At 44.6% G+C, this 18100-nt stretch overlaps 1 protein-coding gene across 8 annotated transcripts in view; it reads right to left on the reverse strand.

Annotated features, from left to right (window-relative positions):
• Syn1 (Syntrophin-like 1) overlaps nucleotides 1-18100 on the reverse strand; it is a 275363-nt gene that overhangs the window by 236541 nt on the left and 20722 nt on the right. The gene's annotated exons all lie outside the window — the stretch shown is intronic.

Raw genomic sequence — 18100 nt, forward strand, 5'->3', positions numbered from 1 at the left:
TCACGAGTGTGCAGCAATTTACAAAGTGCCGTGAAATGCTAGAAAGGAAATAGAGAGAGCAAAGAAAAAAACGCACGAACAAAGTCGCCCCTGCCGTGACACGGTTGTGACTCGCTTCGTGTGACAACCCAAAGGTTCGAGGATGTTTGTGCATTTTTCAAATCTTCTCAACTCTGAAATACCTCAATCACTCAATTCAATGAAAAAACGTGCTGAAATTTTTTCCTTTTTACCCAATAAATCATGAATCTTTCCGCGGCATCTATTGAAGTATAATGAGAAAATACCAAACTTTATTTTCGCCCCGATTAATCGTCAATATTTGAGCAAAGTCTTATGGAAATGTTCGCATAAATACATGAAAGCCAACGATAAGGGCGGGGAGCGTGTGTAAAAAACACGTTTATGTTTCCATACATATTTCAAGGGCCCTTCCTCCCTAACTCACTTCCATCACGTCCAGCAATATACGCCCCCGTGCGCAGTACCAATCATACTTGGTAATTCATTCTCGCGATATGTTTCTTCGTGAAAAAAAGCGTGAGCAAAAAGGGCGAAAATAAAAGAAGAAAAAGCACCAACAAACGCGTATCGCGCCAACTTTCCAGCTGTCCTGCAGGATTATTCTCATGAATAGTGTGAGCGAGTCGATAGGAAAAGTCGAACACGGAGAGTAAAAAATCCTTCGTATACATTTTTCTTTGATGACGAGGGAAAAAAGGGGCGAGGAAAAAAGCAAACGAAAGATGATAAAGTACTGATTAGAATTCGTTAAACTCAAAGGACCAGAATTAAGGGACTGAAATACCTTCCCGGAGGTTTATATATTCATCAGTCATCAGGATTAAGACCGCGTGAGCGCGCGCGATCTCTTTCTTCGGAGTTGCTTAAATATTCAAGAGCTGAAAATCGAAGCCTCGACCTCTTGCCAACCCTTATTGAATATCAGGGACACGAAGGAGGGGGCGGGGGAGGGGGGGGGGGGAAGAAGTGGTTTCTCCAAGTGCTCTCGCACTTGGAGAAATCTGCACCTGCAAGTTGATCGTCGTCAGTATCATAGGATTAAATATGTGGTAATGGGTGGTTAAACCGTTAACCATTTTCGATCCCCTCGAACGTACTTATGATAGCAAACCCTTGTATAATTTTCATGTGAATATCATATTCCCTCCCGTACATGTTGAGGATTTTCGACCCTTCGAGTTCCTGACCGTGCCTATAGTTTCATGAACAATTGTTTGAGTCTTATCACAATGCTAAAGTCCTCATCAAATATATTCATGAAAACCGAAATAATCCAACGTGAAATCAAACAAGCTCACGAGGAATTACGAATTTCCTAGAAATCCGGATCCTTCTTTGAGGGGGGGGAGGACAGAAAAAAAATCTGCGAAAAAAGTTACATTTTTGAAGAATTTCCGGGATATTTTTAATACCTCGTAAGGTGATTAGCCTTCTCGTTGGATTATTTTCGTTCGGGAATTATGTGCGATAAGAGTTTTATCGTCGTACGGTTCTGGGGGTGGCATTACTGAGGGAGTACAAATTTTTTCTAGCACCTTTCCCGAGCAACGAATCCGGATTTTTCGTGAAATATTTAATACCTTCCGCGTTGCATTTATTATTGCATATTCAATACCTTCAAAATATTGTAGACTTTTGAACAAGGGTGCTTCATGTTCCGAGAGGTTTGGCGATAATGCAGATATTTTCCGGTCCTTTTGCGTTCTGGTACGCTGCGATTTCGTCAAGAAATTGAATTCACTATGGCTTTGTCTCTCCAGAGCTCGCTTTGCAAGGAAAAAATGTTTTTAAAATAAATAAATAAGTAAATAAAAACGATGAAGCTAATGAGGGAATTTCTCCTTCCGTTGAAGACCGATGAACGAGAAAGCTCATTTGAGACATGGCGTGTCTTCCGGCACGAGTGCGCGCGCCTTATCACGACGTTTGTACTATACGAATATACATGCAGGACACAATAGAATCCTTTTCTCTCTCTCCCTCTCTCTGCTGTATACCAAAATGCAACATAGTCTCGTGATTGGCCAGACAAGAGAGGAAACGCAATCCCTCTTTCTGCCCCCCCCCCCCTGCTCGCTCTCTCTCTCTCTCTCTCGCTCTTGATTCACCGGAAGTCATTCGCCTAGCGGAAACGGAAATTAGCAGAGTCCTTGCCATCCCTGTGGTCACTGCTTGCATCGTCGAGTAACTCTCCCCCTTCAGTCCCTCGACCACTGGCCAGCCCCTTAGCGAACAAAACAATACAACGGATGCAACACATGCAGGAGAAAAGAGCACGAAGGGGGGGGGGGGGGGATACGAAAGAGGGATGAGTTTGAGAAATTAAGAAATATTTCATGTGTCGCATAGTTAGAGCAGGTCAAAACGGTGTGTTGACACAAACCAATGCTCGACTCTTTTTCATTCTCCTTCATTTCCCACTTGCCTTTTTTCCTCTTGGAATGGGGAAAAAAAAAAAAAAAAAAAGAGAGAGGGAGAGGACGTGGAAGAGGAGTGCACGTGGGAAAAGCCAATGTTGGGTGGATTTTCTAGCACCTCTTCGCCAAACCCCAGCCCCGAGACACTCACACATCGTCTAATTGAAAATACGGAATCCTGATGAGGGTGATGAGGCTGACAAGGTCGTTTGTCGGATACGAAAAGAGAGAAAAGGAGAAAACGAGAGAGAAAAGAAAGGGTTGAACTCGACGTACTGCGACATCTCTTCGCACACAGAATTTACACGAGTTGAGGTTGGCAAGGGGGGGGGATGTATGGGTCGGAGGTCGTCAAGTCGTTACTGTCATTAGGATTTTCAGTTCGGTAAGCCCCCGTTCCTCTCGTGCTTTCCAACGTGTCCGACCAATTGTACATCCATCACAGAGGAGTTTGAGAATTGCGAAGGTTAAAGTGAACGAGAATTTTCCAAGTTTCATTATTATTATTTTTTTTTTTCCAAATTTTCTCTACTTTTTTCGGCTAATGTTGTTTTTTAGTTATTCACTTCAACCTATGATTTCGTGCACTTTCAAATTCGCCATAAAAATTCGATTCAAAGTCCTCATTATTTTTAATTATAAAAAAAATATCAATGGGATGCTGAATGAATTGTGAATTACTGACGTTGACAAGCACGGCTCTTTGATCGTGCAACGCCGAAAGGGTTGGAGATGGAAAAAAATGTAGTGCGGATAACTTTGTGGAATAGATTATTTAACGAAAAAGTTTCCCAGTGGAATTTACCCATATCGTTAATAATTGAGTAGGAAGGAGTGGATTGAAAATGAACTTGAGATGAACTCGTACACGAGCGAGCCTCGAAATTCGCGTTATTTTCGAAGCGCTCCCGGGTCTAAAATACTACCCAAGATGGAAAATTGTTGCGCAGGACTTTTTTTCTGGCAAATTTTATTCCCTACAAAATAGGTCCTATGCATTTTTCAGTTATCTCTGTCCCATCTCCGGGTGGAACTAAATGAGTCAAAAGAAACAGCTCCAGACTTTCCGACTCGAAATTTCGTTGGAAACTCAAGTTTATAAAATCGACCAGTCGCCACACTGATATCCTCAAACGCAGAAATATGCATGGGGAAAAAGTTCAAAAGGGTTTGGAAAAAGGTGGCGGACGGCAAAAAAACGAAAAAAACGAGAGAGAGAGAAAAAAAATGCCGCACGTCCATATGGATTTTTCCTGCTGTGTCTCTCACGGCAGGAACGCAGGAATCTGACGATTGGAAATTCGTCGCGAATCTCCGCGTATATATATATATATATAATACATGTACACGTTGCTATTCCCAACATTTAGATCTCGGCCGGCAGCTCTCTCGGCGAGAGCTCCGTGACTTTGGACGTGGGAACGTATAAGGCAGTCCGGGAATTTCTATAATACCGAGAAGATCTCTGCTCGACGTGAAGAAAGAACGTTTCGACTTCTGAATTCCCTCGCAATTCGCCTTCGGACCAAATCCTCTCGTAGATGCTCTTCCTCGACAATTTTATTTCGCTTTTATTTGTTCCCAGCATAAAATACTTTACGGTTAACACGAAGGAGATTCGAATGGCCAAAAAAGAAAGGAAAAAAGAATTTTAACCAATTGTGTTTCAAGAGAAAAAAACGTTCGAATTTTTCAACGAGAAAACTTGGAAAAAGGAAAATATAAAAATTTACGATTGCTCCAACTGCGGCGTCTCTTTTATTGCATTTATTTTTCGACTCGCTCCTCGAGGAAAAACACACACTGAGCACAAGAGACACGTTATTATGATTAATAACAACGAGATAAATAATAATAATCGTTTTTATTACGAACAATTTATCATCTTTTTTTATTAAAATTAATTCGATGTTTTCACACCGAATGTTGTTTTCATATTTGCGAATAAATTAAGGTATTTTGTATATGTTTGATTTGAGAAAAAGGAGAGAGAGCTTTCAAGCTCTGAAAATATATTCAGAGGTGATAATCGTGAAAGGGCGTTTGCGGGAGGTCGAAAGAGTACGAGCAGCGCGAGGGCAGCAAGAAAACAAAAGAGAGAAGGGATGAAGGATGATAGGGGGATGAAATTCTGGGTTAGAGGACACGGAATATTCATGAATCAAGGGAGGATCCAGCCTTCATAGATATATCGAAGCGATTGAGCTGGAGGTGGAAAAGAAACGAGTAGAAGAATAAAAAAGGAAGAAAGAAAGGGCGCAACGGCGTGGCATTGTACGTGTCAAATCGGTTGGAAAACGTCCCTCGGTATTTCAGCTGCTATTGGAGGCTCTTTGGTAGGATGTTCAATGTCGAAAGAGCAGATAAGACTCAAAGGGGATGAAAAGTGAACCGGACAAACGGAAAAATCGTCGGAGAAACGCGATACCGTCCCGACAAAACCGGCAAAACGTAAGAATGAAAGAAAAACGTATTCGAGAGCAAGAAGAGGGGGGAGGCTTGAAATAAAAAAAATAAAAAAAAAACCGAGGGGGAAAAAGAAATCAAAACGAATTTATGCAAAGTCTCTCTTCTCCCTGGTCTGCGGTCTCGGGATATCGATGTTATTCATTGTCATCAAAGACTCTCCTCTCTTTCATTTTTTATTCTCTTCTTCTCAAACACGCTTTTTCATCCCTTAAATATTCATGTGCGTTTGCGAGGCAGGTTTTTCGATGGGGGGGGGGGGGGGGGGGAACCAAAAAGATGAAGTGTTTCCCATTGAAACAAAGGACTGAGAGGACGCGCGCAACGGAGGAGCATTCGAGAGCGACGACGAAGAAAGCCGATTCCGGAACAAAAACCCATTTTTTTTTTTGTTATCCGATAAATTTTCACGCTCTCTGTGGGTCCTTTTTTCTAAATCTGCCCCCCCCCCGGCCTTGCCGATGGACCCGGCGTATTTCTTCCCTTCGTGTGTTCGGTCAACGTCCAAGCATATTATGAAAAGACAGTAAAAGTGTTTTCGAGACGATGCGATTGACTGGGGGAAAAAAAGCTCCGCCGGCCGCACTCTTGTATGCAGAAACAGCGGAAGCCAAAAGAGTGAAAATCTTCGAGCATTTTATACCGCATTCAAAACTAGGCCTGAAAATATTTTTTTCCGCCGTCCGGATAAAAGTTCGAGGGGGGCTTTTTATCTTTGGATTGTTCGTCTTCCGGGAAAACGTGCGGAGTCGCGGGTTAATATCCACTGGCAAAAAACATCCAGGCTATTTTCCCCTCGCCCCGGAGCGGAGCCCGCACCCTTCTTTTGTTTCTAGTGTGTCTCAATGCGATTGCGGCGACGAGATGGCTGATGAGAGGGTCGAGGCTTTGGTCAGCCGTCCGGCGCTTCACCCGCGAGAACCTCTCTCTCCTTTATCGCATAAAAATAAATATAAAAATAACCACCGGAAAAAAATGATAAAAAAATAACGATGAAAAAAAATAAAGTGAAGAGGAGCAGAGGGCAGATAATAAAAAAAAAAGTTGGCTCCATTCGAAGGGGATGAATGAGAGAAAAGAGGTGAGCGGGAGGGAGCGGGGGGAGAGCAGAGAGTCGTATGTCATAAAGCTCGAAAGAGAAAACCGCGAGGAAAGATACGACCAAGTTTTGTCGCGCATCGACGCACGCATTTCCAATTTATTTTAGTGCTTCGACCCTCGCACTTTCCCGGCCCCGCTCTCTTTTCTCTTTCTCTATTTTCGTTCTAATCAAAACTTTTAATATGAGGCGTATCCGGGACCTCATATACAATTTTTCATCATATTACTACTTTTACACAAACACATTCCTCCGTTCCTTTTGCCTCGAGGAGAGAGAAAAAAAAAGAAAAAAAAAAACAAAGCACCTCTCGAATTCAACGATATTGGAGTCACATTGAGAAGAATCATTACGAAAGCACAAGAAAAAACGACGACGAATACTGCGGTGATGTAGAAACAGATATTGAAATTTGAAAAAAAAAAAAAAAAAAAAAAAAACAGCCCTTGAGAAAAGATTTCCTGAATGATACGAGCAATTTTTTGAGACAGTTTGCTTGAATGAGAAGGCCAGGACATTTGTTTTTATATAAAAGTCAACGCGCGGCGGCGACTTGCCACGTTGCCTTTAACGAAGGGTCAAAACAGAGTCGATGCGAATATAAAAAGAAATAAATGAATAAATAAAAATAGAATAACCGCCCACGTACACAGAGACGCAGGGAGACTTTATGGCATCGTTATCCGACAGCAGAGTTGAGAAAGGAGATAAAAAACGTGAAGAGGGCCTGCGTGGGGGAGGAAAAGGAAGAAAAAAAGGAGAAAGAGGCGTACACGGGGTTGTATAACTACCCTGGCATTTCCAATTTATTTTCCTGACCAATCACAAGGCACACACAATGTCGATGCTACTCTGTACGACGTTGCTTTCACGTTCTAGTTGTATCGCCCTCACGCCAATATACGCTACTCAACCCCCCTCGCCCCTTTATTCTCAAATATATATATATACACAAAAAGAAATTTTTTTTCAATACATGGACAGGAGGCAGGGAGCAAGAGAGAGAGAGAGAGAGAGAGAGAGAGAGTGGAGGACGAGAAAGGAGAACAAAAAAGCATAAACGTATATAAAAAGTGTATTTGACGTGTGGGATGCTGGATGCAGGACGAACCCTCATCTCCGGCTTTCTCGCGCGCGCCGTCCTCGTCGTTGCACCTTTTTTCCTCTCTCTCACTCTTCCGGGTTGTTCCAGAGTGTCCCTATACGCGGAGTACGTTCGTGCGCACTATTTTTTTGTTCCTTCACCAGAATATTTTTTCCTCCCCCTCCCACAGAGTGGAATGCGCTTGCTTTTTTATTATCACAATACGAAAAAGGGGGAGGGGAGGGGGGGGGGAGGGAGGAGGGAAAAAAATGAATAAAAGTCAAAAGGGAGGGAAAACAAAAGGGAAAAAACCAATGAGCCAGTGGCAGGGGGGGAGCCCGATCAAAGTATTGGAACGAGGGGGGGAGGGGGTTCTTGTCGCTGCACTCGTAATAGAGAAGAGTCTCCTCACCCCGGTAGAGAAATTTCAGGGTGTCTGATGCGCTTGCAGCCTCCCCTCCCTCTGCGCCAACCCGCCATATTAATATGCGAAGAAAAAAACAAAGAATTTTGAGACAACCCCCCCCCTGGGAGAATAGGCAGGCATATATATATATATTGACGCGAATATATGAGACTCGCGCTCGTGAAGATTGTGTCGCAGTGATTCGCGAGCATCGAGCCTGGAATCCATCAATATCAAACTTTTCATTCCTCTGCAACGTGTGTGCGCGCGCGCACACACACACACACACCGATCATTTTTAATTACGTGTAAATGAGAAAAATCACAGCTTCCGAATCGCCTGTGCCAGGATCGCGTCCAACTTTTTTACACTCCAAACAAGACTGCGCAGTTAAAATTCACCTCGGAGCTGTTTTTTTCTCCTCTCTGCTCTCTTCGCCCCCTTTGCCCTCGCTCTTCATTCCCCTTGCTCTCGACTACTCTCTCTCTCTCTCTCATTTACTTTTTTATCTTCTCCATAGCTCCGTTACTTTTGTGTATATCGAACAAATGACAATAAATGGCGTAACACGTCGACGAAGACAGTTCCAATTTATTCCCTCGAGAGTGGAAACCACCCCCCGTCAGAGACGTACTATATTCTCCTTTTTTCGTCTTCAACCCCCTCCTACACCCTGTTACTACCAACGTCACTAGCTTTTTCCTTTTTCAACAACACACCATGAAATATCCATGCAAACGACCCGACCACCGACGACGCTAAGGAAATTTTTCATCCTCCCTCTCTCTCTCTCTACCTCTCCCCCTCCTTCGCACGTCTCCACATCGTTCAACTTCCCTATCGCCACGTTTCTTTATTTCTTTACACACGTTTACTCTTTTACATCCAATTTTCAACCCTCGAATAATAGAGAGAGTGAAATTGAGGTCTTGACGACGTAAAACAACGGTATCGAAGCCCAAAAAAGCTTTCCATAAAAAAAAAAAAAAAAGCAAGCTTTAAAATCCTCCGCAAGCTGAAACGCCACTTGAAAGTGGGCATTAAAAACTAGTCAATTTTGGGGCAATCTTGTGGAGTCCGGGACTCAATTTTTTTCCGATTTTTTTGTTCATTTTTTTTTTTATTCAAATCTGGATAAACGAATGCTCACACTCCAAAAAGCGTGCAGAAACCGTTGTTTCTTGCTGCTCTCGATAATTCTCAAACGTGCATCTTTCAGTTCCCTCACAACAGATTATTTATTACTGAATAATGTCAGGACAACTATAAAACATTGATAGAGAGGAATAGCAAACAAGTTGAAATAAAATTGATAATTTTATTAGCCAAAGTTTGGAATTACGTTGAAAAATGATACGAAAAATTTCGTGAAAGATGAGCATGGATTATGCATGAACAAATATATATGCACGCACGGAGAATATGGAGTTTCGTGTAGGTTATCGCTCAATCTTATGCAATTGCAGCGGCGAAAATGTAGAGCAAACGCAAAAGGAAGAGAGAAAAGTGGGAGGAGAGAGAGAGAGAGAGAGAAATTCGCCGTGGTGGTTGAGCCCCGAGGAAACCGATATTAACCATGTGATAAGGGTTATCTGAGCACGAAGCTAAAGATAGGCATATTTGCACGTAGCGGAGCCGCGGCTCCGCCGATGCGGTTGTGAATGCCGCAAAAGCCTTGGAGAATCGGCCTCAAGATCCAAACACACATTTCGGGGTGCGAAATCTTCAAATGTCGTTTTCCACCGGTGAGGCCCCAATACTTTTCAGCCGAAACGGAGAGCTTACAAAAAAGTTGGCTAATGTCAATCTCGATGTCGAACGGAGAGTCGAAGGTGCGATTTTTTCAGTAAAGTTCCAACGAGAATCGTCAGGCTCTGAAATGAAAATTAAAATGAAAAGAAGCCTCGAAAATATGCTGGCCTCGGCTAGTAGAGGCCCGAAAAAATCTCCGTTTCGGACGAGCCATTTTTTCTTAATGGGCAGCTAAAAAGAGCATTTTCCGCAATCGTCTAACGAGAGAGATTAACGCAAGCGCAGGGGACGTTCGATTCAACGCTTGTTCGACATTTAAAAGGAATCCTCGAAGGCTCCTATACACACGAGCAATATTCACGTGCGTTTGGTCGGTAAAGTAGTTGAACCCGAGCGGAGGGAAGATAGGGGGATAGAATCGGACGGAGCTTTTACGGCAGGGTTTCAGTTTCACTGATTGTCTACAATCACGAAACAACAAATGTGTGTGTACAGAGGAACGTATATGGAGCGTTAATACAGAACACTCTCGTGTATACCTGGGTTGGAGCATGAAGCCATAAAGGTGTGTATATAGCTTGAGAAGGCGAGGATGAGGGAGAGGTGGAGCTTCGAGTTTACGAATATACGTTAAGATTCGTTGGGAGGCTTGCAAATTGTTCGGTTGTATGATCGAGGGTTGTAAATCGTACACGGCAGGCTGCTACGGATATCGAGAGAGGGCGATGAGCTAATACCGCAATTTATAGTTGTATGTTAAACGACAAGTGTGTGTGTGTGTGTGGGTGTGTATTTGTCGGTATAGAGACGACATAAGCGTGCACAGAAGCGACACAAATTCATATAAAATTGTGTATTTGCAGTTGTGTGTGAAGATAGGCACGAGTGTACGAAGGTGTGGACGACGAGTGTAAACGCGCGTATATAAGGGATGATCCGGGATATCGAATCGGGCATGAAAATTCGAGTGGAAAAGTCGCCTAGAAGTTTTCCAACGAGGTATCACTCCCTGACGAGTGATTGATCATCGAGCTCGCCGGATGTCCCGTTTTCTACGGGCTGTAGGAGCCGAAGCGTTCGAGATGGAGCAAAAGTTCATAGGACCGTTATTGTAGAGTGAAAAATTTTCTACAAAAAAGTTCCCCGCGCCGATTGCGAGTCACTCAAAGTTTAGTCGTGAGAGGGCAGCTCCTTGCGAGTGTGCTCGAAATCCTGGGCTCGTTCCAAATCAATCGGACCTTCGATCCACCAGCATCGGGACCAAACTCACGGAGACACTCGAGTCTTTCCGAGCTCTTTTGGAGCATCGTCGAGGGACCCTGCATAAATTCGCGTCAAGCGACATGAGTGTAAATATGAGCGCACAGGCGAAACCACATAAATCAAACAAAGCGTTATTTCGTTCGACGACGTCACAAACAAATATAAATATTTGTGAGTACGTGTGTGTGCGTATATACGCGAATGTAAATACCTCCCCGTGTGGGGATACCGTTCGCTTGCATGTGCAAATACGCGGCGATAGATTGACCGGAAACGGTTACCGGAAGTCCGCACTCCGAGACTTCTTGGCCCGAGTCTTCCGAGTACAACGGGGCTAGTTCCGGGGTGCGAGGCGGCCCCTCGCCCCGCCAGAAAGAGAGACGAGTCGAGAAAGAAAGGGGTGCGCGGTTGCGAATATATCGCGTGCCGCAGCGCGGCCTCGAACTTGCAAAGTCCGCATGCCGACCCAAGTTTTCTTCTCGAATTTAAGCATCCCTCCATGCGCGCGAGTCTACAAAAAATCTGTTGGAGATATTTATTATCGAGAAAAATCAATTTCCTAATATAACGAGATTTTTCTTCGTCAGAAAATAATCATTCCTCGCGAGAGTCAAATATCGGAGGAAGATCCAAGAAATTTCCAATTCTTATATGCGCGCCATTATCGTGCATACGCAGAGAGGAACGAGCCTTTTTCCTCATCGCTGTGCTCTCCTTCGTGGGACATAAAAATCGAGATAATGAGCGAGTGGATCGAAAGTTTCGGAGCTGCGGCGCGAGTATAAAATATCGTGTGTGAAAAATATCCGGCTAATCTGAACATCGAAATGCGAGAAGCCGGGAAGCAAGTGAGCGAATGAGAGTGGGAGCAGAGAATAAAAAAAAGAGAGCACGGTCGCATGTAGAAAAGTGTAAATATGATATAAGCACGAGAGGCTCTCGAGTCGAAAAATGTTAGTGTGCGACAAGAGCGAAAGGAGATAACGAAGGTACGCGATTACACACGTTATCGAATGAATGACGCTGAAGTTTCCAACGTTGGAGTCCAACGAAATGATCGAAAAAAACTCTCCAATAATTCCAGTAATTCTCCTATTTTGTTCCCTGCCAAATTTGCGATTCGTAGTTTTTCAAGCTGCACCAGCGATTCGTCAAATGAAAAAATTGATGAATTATAAACGCTTTTTTATTCGTTCATTTCGTTGGACTCCAACGTTGGAAACTTCAGCGTCGTATATCGAATCAACATTTTTCTCGTTTCGTATTTCATGTTTCAATGCACCAATATTTTTTATCCTGCCCCCCCATTCTCAGTCGGCGGCCCCTCCTTGCAAGTGGTATTTGCTTGCAGGCTCGTTTTTTTGCTCTTCTTTCCGATTATTTTTCGCTGTACGAGACGCTGTTACGTCAGCGGAGGAAGGGAATGGAGTTATGCATCGAAATTTTTGTCGCTTCGTGCAACGGAATCGGCGTGTACATTTTCTAGTGTTTGCTTTCCCGTGTAGCAGTACCTGCAATTATAAAAACGCGACGAGTTTTCGTATGCGGAACGCGCGATCGACGCTGGGGATGAGCATGATAAGATGAAGCAGGGAGGAAATGAGTTAAAGGTGGGTCGAAAAGTGGCAACGATGCGGTATAAGGGGACTCCCGAAATCTCATCGATTACGAGAGAGAAGGAATTATGCGGGAATATATGAAAATATATGTGAATAAATAGATCAATAAATTGAGAGAAAAATGTAGCAGCTCAAGGCAAGTCAAGGATCGGGAAGAAAAGAGCGAATATAATGAGGGGTTAAAAACGAGGAAGTTAAGCAGAAGGACAGAAGCATGGCAATTACGTTCGTGTATACGTTTAATGGCATAGAAAACATTCGCTCGCGTACGAGTATACCGAGAGAAAGAAGAAAATAAGTGAAAGAGAGCGGAGCGGAGGGAGCGAGCAAATAAAAGCCAGTGCGGAGAGACACGCAGGCCACGCGGAAGGAACGACAAAAAGGAGAGGGAACAGTACAAAACAAATAAGCCAGAAAATGAGAAAGGTTAAATATCGAGGGAATTGAACATCGGTGGAAAGCTCGATCGGAAATACGAGAGCGAATTGCTCGTTCCGCATTATCACTGAATTTAACGGGAGTAAAAACCGGCTCAGAAAATATATGTGCACACACGCGAATAAACTTGTAATTTTCATCAGCAATTCATTAATAATGAATTCCATTTTGCGTTTAAAGCCAAAAACGATTGTATGTGTAAAACATTTCGGAACCACAGCCCCCGACTCGATGCATCGATTCAACGAAGTGAGTCCCTGCATTACCGAAACAGAGATCGCGCCGCGCCGCCATTCATCGAAATGCGATATTTTCAAAATCAAAAAATCGACTTCCCTCTACGAAACAAAATAATACAAAAAAGCCCGCCCCTCAGTTTCCCCGACTCCTGTACAGCTTCATTCCCATTTTCATCGGTTCTCCATTCCCGAAATGCCGATTTCCGAAACTCTCCGTGACGAGGTCACGTTTGGCAAGAATTAAAAAACAGCAAAAAAAAAAAAAAAGAAAAAAAAATTAAAAACTTTTGATTCCGATTCATCAAACGATTTCATAGAGCAAACTTAATCGAACAAATATGCCGTGGATGATGAAACCCGTCGCGCCCATCTCCAGCCGTTTGATGTCAGCGGCTAATCAAAACTCATTAAAATTTGCGTCAATCAGTTTGGGAGTGTGTATGCGCCCCGGTAGGACAAAATAACGCGCGTCAATGTATTCGAATGTACATTTCGCTGGTACACACAGAGTGTATCGACCGTTCACAAACATGACAGCGATATATGTAGATATATAATAATAAGGTTATGGCAAGATAATTGGAATATGAAAGGGGGCATAGAATGAACAATGGCGTTGCAGGGGCGGGGTGGGGTGGGGGGCGCCGCCCCCGTCATGCCCTGTGCGAGTTTCACCTCTCCATTATTGCCTTCCGCGTCCACCTGTAGCGCTGTATACATCGCTGTTAATATAATGGACGATCCAGAAGCCTCGGAGCTTTCCCCGCGCCGCCTGCTTCTTTACGCGGCAGGACAGTGCGTTAACGCGTTCCGCAGCTCCCTCGGGGGATCAAGTTGAAGCTGTCGGATGCGGGGAACGGGCGAGGATCGGAAGGGCGCGGGTGATGAGAGCGACCGAATAATCAGCTTGGGCAAATTATTAAAGTGTCCGGCGTTGATGGCCGCCGGCGAGAAAAGCGCCAACGATGCCGTGGGGGCGGCTTCCCCCCCTCGACCAACCCCCAGCCCCGTCGCGAGCTCAAACGGGTCGAGATCGGCGACGCGTAAACTACCAACACCAGCCCATCTTTCATCCCCTTTTAACTCAATCTTCCCCTTTCTCTTTCTCTTCGTCTCCTGCCCCCCGCTTGCTTTGCCTCTTGCTCTTCAATATTATCTACGCGTTTATTATGGGTAGCGCTTCATAATATAACGATTCGCTTTTGCTCGGCGCTTATGTTGACTCCGAGATATTATCGCCCCTCGTGCCCCTTCCTTCCCCACCGCGACGCCGGTTTAGCCTGCTCGTTTTGCATCAACGTCATTATAAAATATATATATCGCGGAGCGAAGGAAGAAATTAACGAGACAATAACTCCGGCGCGAGTTCCACCGGGTCAAATCTCTTGGGTTTTGTGCAATTACGAGGCAGCTGATATGAAAGATTGAGCATCGTGATGGGGGAGGAACAGAAAAGGCGTGGATCGAATGCCAATTAATGGGATAATTAGAACGAGCGGGGGAGGACGCGCGAATCGTCATCGCAAGCTTCGTCGTCGTTGACTCGATGTGTGCCCTCGTGTTTTTTAGGGCTCATTTATGTGAAGGAATGCTACTGCGGGACGTTCGACCAGAGCTCTTCGGCTCGCAATGGTATCATCGGGTCGACCTGAATTAGTATAAAATATTGAAAGGGAGCGGTCACGAATGGTGACCAACTTTTGTCCGTTGCCACGACACACGTCACTCGGCCAAGGGAACGCCATTTTTATATTTATTCTATATGTGTGAAGATATCGGAGACATCGAATTGGCCAGATTGCTCGGTCGATCGCTTGTATTGAGAGTTTCAGGATTAAATTTCATTGTTTGGGGAATGCGAAAGTTTTGAAGGAAGACACAGAGAGCGAGGAGCGAAGTACGCACGCGAATGGGGGGAAAAAGACGAAGTAGAGAAAGGCTAGAGAAGCAAATGGAAGGGACGGCCCAATAAGTGTCAAGAGGACGGACGGACGGCTCGGAATTTTAATATTTATACAGCATGCGCACTCGGCGAAGAAACGCGAATGGGCAGAGAATCGAAGGTATTTCGAACGGCTAAACCAGGACAAAATTCAATTTCATTCCTCGCGTGAAATTCGCCTTAATACAAATCGCTACATTTTACAACAGAGATTATATTGGATCCTGATTCCTCTTCTACGGATTCAATTGTCATCCGTTATTCCGACGCTTTTCCCCCCCCGATTCTAAAAACCCATCCGGAAACAAACAAGAATGAACTTTATCCTGTTGAAGCTTATTTTAAGGCTTTCGACCAGTTCGATTTCCGCTTCTCCGGTTAAACATATCGACAGGCGCGATCCGAAAGACGACTACGGTGCAAAATTTTATTGGAGGCGCACTCTCGCGCGTCCGGAATTGCGATCGTCGATATTTCCAGTTAAAAACAATATATTTCGCTTCGATTACTCGCATCTTTCGAGCTAATCTTAAAATCATCCTTTCCAATCCTTTTTTCAGTTGGTCGTTGACAATTTTTTCCAATTAGTTTGTAAATTCTGTCCGGAAAGAAAAAGATGACGTAACAAATACGAATATATATTCGTGTAGAATTTCGTTCTTCGCGCGCACCTTTTCAATCCCAGTTCGTTGAACATTTTTCGAGAATTTGCCGTCAGGCCGAAGCGATTGTGTCAAAATTGGGGAAACGTGTGTGAAAATGGAGACGACGCGCGGCTTGTTTAGTAGCTCTAACAAGCAGGAAGTGTTAGCAGGGGCTGATTTCCCATACAGAAAAACGTATGGGCACGCGGATCGTTAGAGACTTGTAGACGAGTCTTTCACAAATCGGAACTCCCGCTGAAGCGTGGGATAGGGCGGTCAAACCAAGCCTCAACTCGCCCTGCCTCTTCTTCTTCTTCTTCTTCTTCTTCTTCTTCTTCTTCTTCTTCTTTCGCTCTCTCGACCAAGAGACTCGAAGAGTTTGGCAAAACCTTTTTCTCCCGCTCTCACTCTTTCTCTCTCTCTCTCTCTCTCTCGGGCAAAGAGCAAAGTCACGCGGTCTCGTTAGCCCTCGGACACGATTCGCTCCACCAGCCATAATAGAAATGGAATGCCGCAAAACTTCATTAAATCAGAGGTATATATATAAGCCAATGAGGCTGACTATAGGAGAGGAAAGGAGGGAAAAAAGAAGGGAGAGAGGGGGAAAATGATGTCCGGTCTACCACGACTGGTTTCACCCTCGAGTTGTCCCAGACTCGATCGATTCTTCCTCTTTTATCTCTTTCTCTCTTATTATTACTTTCTCTCTTCAGCTCTTATTCCATCGTTTCGACGGCAAATGGTGCGGAAACTTTGGTTCGACCTTCGATTCCCTCGATACCACCCTTTGCCGAGCCCTTGCCCGGGCGCATCCTCATACCGACACCGCAGAGAATCTTGTATACGCAAAGTCACATTTCGTACTTTTATTTTCCTCCTATAATACGAGTATAATTTTGTTCCTCGGTCCTCTTTCCCCGTTGTTTATATTCCTCTGCGCGTCATCGATTTATCTCAAGGAGTTTCAACGTTATAATACGAAGAGCGAAAGAAAATGAAAGGCGGTTGGGCGTGTTGCACCCAAGTTTTTCACAATTAAAGATAAATTAATCGTGTCAACGGGATTCGGGAATACGGAGGAAATTATTTGAGCAAAAAGACCGAGAATTTTTCTCAAACACTGTGAAACGAGGGAGCACAGTAAAAGACGAGAAATATTGAGCTGGATAAACGTAACGATCACACGTAAAAAATTACTTTTCGTCCCAACGAGACGCGAGCTTCCGAACAGCAAATGTAGAATCAAGAAAAAAGCTCCGTTCGCAGGGACACGCATGAGACCTCGAAGAGGCGCAATTTCGCCGCATCATTTTGGCGCACGACAGAGTAAAGTTGAAAAAAGGAAAAGTAACGAAAAGAGAGAAAAACAAAGTTATTCGGATATAAGCATTGCGAGGGATAAAGCTCTCTCAACGACCTTTCGGCACTTGTTTTACCGTCAAAAGAACGCGAAAGAAGCGCGCGAAGCCGAAAGAGCAAGAAATCGTTGTTAAAGCCCCCAGCAGACATACGCAGCCCCTACAAACGCACACACGCCCACAGACACTCGTTTATGTATACGAATATGCATGCAACGAGTGTTAATAAAGAAAACGAGGCCTGCAACACAATGGAAGGTAAGGAGGGAAAAGGGTGGGAAAAGGAAAACGCCTCATTGACGTTGCTGCATAGGCCTCTAGTGTCCGTGTGTGTGCGCGCGCCAGCAGGTCAAAACAAAGGCACGTGAAAGGGAAAAAGATAGGGAAATGCAAACGAGAGTCTCGAAGCGTTCCCCCGGGGGTGAGAAAAGGCATGCACACACGAGAGAGCTTCGAATTCAAAGAAAGAGTTTGATAGAGGCCGGGGAGGCGGAGGCGGAGAGGCGGAGGAGAAAAGAGAAAGCGATAGGAAAAGGTTCGTCCATGTAAATTTACAAGTATCGCCGAAGGGGTGGAGCAAGGGAAAGAGCGAAGCGAAGACGGGGGGGAAGAGAGACGACGGAAGATAAAGAAAAAGCACGCGCACACAAATAAAGCCTGCACAAAGAATCCATCATGGCGCGGAGGAGGGTTATGGAGATTGAAAAATTAAAGGGTCCGTGTGCCGATCATTTGGTACCGGGAGAGACGCTCACACTTGCCTGCACTAAAGTTACACACCTGTTCGCCGGCCCCGAGGGGCGGGGGGGATTGTTTTCCCTCAAGTTTGGGGGATGAAATTTCCTTTGAAGAGATTGCGAGAGGGAGGAAGCGCGAGAGCGGGAGAGAAAACACTGGCTCCGGCACGGGACTCATCCCCTTCACTCTTTTTCCTCGTACAAACTTCTGCTGCCTCAGTTTCAACCCTTAGCCTCAAGGGGAAGACCTCGGGTGAACCCGAATAAAAACGGTTTTGTCGTAGCTCTCTCGTGTGACGATGAATACTAATAAAAACCTCGATCCTCCGGGCCGGTTACGCTCCGCTAATATACACAGACAAGCCTTGTTTTTTCAAAGCCGAATAACACGCGAACGGGGGGCTGCGAAAATTAGGTGGAGCCACAGACGGAATCAAACGGTCGAAAAAACGATCCATTTGTACACGAGATCGTCGATAATCGATTTTCAGCACTTTATTTTTATTTTTTACTCCCATGCGCCCTCGAATGAAGAACAATTCATTTCGCTCTCGCATTGCAAAGATTTCATTGTTGACGAGAAAAGTCGTCACGAATTCGTTAGAGAATAA

The sequence above is a fragment of the Venturia canescens genome, chromosome 11, assembly GCF_019457755.1.
Source record: "Venturia canescens isolate UGA chromosome 11, ASM1945775v1, whole genome shotgun sequence".
Taxonomy (NCBI): domain Eukaryota; kingdom Metazoa; phylum Arthropoda; class Insecta; order Hymenoptera; family Ichneumonidae; genus Venturia; species Venturia canescens.